Genomic DNA, 1,287 nt, shown 5'->3' with positions numbered 1-1,287 from the left:
TAACTGACCAAAATCGGAGTGGCAGTTAACTCTACTAGGAGCTGGTTTAACAAATTACCCCAAACTAATTAGCAGATTACAACTGTGAAATGGACTTGTACAGACGCTATTACTGTCGTCTGGTGATTTTATTAAAATCAGGACTCCCTCTCCCTCCTCCTCCAACCCCACACCCTCCACCTCCCCCTCCCCACCCGCATTCACATCCTTTAAGAGTGTTAACGTTTTCCTTAGCCCCGCCCACTTTTGTGACGTCATATAGCTGCCACGCTCTGATTGGCTGAGAAGAGGAGGGAGATTTTTATTTCTTCGGGGCAACGGAGAAGGGAGAGACATCCGGTGACGCCAGCACTAAGGGTCAAGGTTGCTTGAAAGAATCACAGATAACTGAATAAGGTTAATTGACTCTTCTATCTAGGAACTTGAGAGGAAATTGGTGATAAGGAATTGGGGGAAGAGGATGAGGAGGAGGAAGAGGGGGTAGAGGAGGAGGAGGAGGAAGAGAGGGAAGGAAAGGAAGACAAAGTGAAAGAGGAAGAAAATGTAGAGGAGGAGGAGGAGGAAGAGAGGGAGGAGAAGGAGGAGGAGGAAAAGAAGGAGAGGAGGGGGGTGGGAGGACGAGTAGAAAGAGAGAAGGAGGAGGAGAGAGAAGGAGGAGGAGTAGGAGGGAGTAGGAGCGGAAGGAGAAAGAGGAAGAGGAGGAGGAAGCGGGGGAGGAGGAGAGAGAAGGAGGAGGAGTAGGAGGGAGTAGGAGCGGAAGGAGAAAGAGGAGGAGGAGGAGGAAGAGGGGGAGGAGGAAAAGGGGCGGGAAGAGAAGAAGAGGGAGAAGGGAGGAGGAGGAGGAGGAGAAAAAGGAAGGGAGGAGGGGAAAGAAAATGAAAAGGAAAAGGGGAAAGAGGAAGAGGTGGAGAAGGCGAAGGCGGAGGGGGAGGAGGTAGAGGAGGAAGATGAGGGGAGGAGGAAAAGGAGGAAGAGAAGGATGAGGAGGGGAGGAGGAAGAGGAGGAGAAAAAATAAAGAGGGGAAGGGGAGGAGGAGGAGGAAGAGGAGAAGGAGGAGGAAGGGGGAGGAGAAAAAAGGGAGAAGGAAGAGGAGAAAAAATAAAAATGTGACGGGGAGGAGGAAGAGGAGGAGGAGAGGAGAAGGAGGAGGGGAGGAGGAAAAGGAGGAAGAGAAGGAGGAGGGAGGAGGAAAAGGAAGAGAAAATTGAAAAGGTGAAGAGGAGGAGGAAGGGAGGAGGAGGAACTGGAGAAAAAAAGTGAAGGGGAAGAGAAAGAGGAGGAGGAGG

The sequence above is a fragment of the Oratosquilla oratoria genome, chromosome 40 (genome assembly GCF_046742065.1).
Source record: "Oratosquilla oratoria isolate Oo_2021 chromosome 40, ASM4674206v1, whole genome shotgun sequence".
Lineage (NCBI taxonomy): Eukaryota > Metazoa > Arthropoda > Malacostraca > Stomatopoda > Squillidae > Oratosquilla > Oratosquilla oratoria.
The sequence above is the reverse complement of the archived record's forward strand: the minus strand, read 5'-3'. Positions refer to the sequence as shown.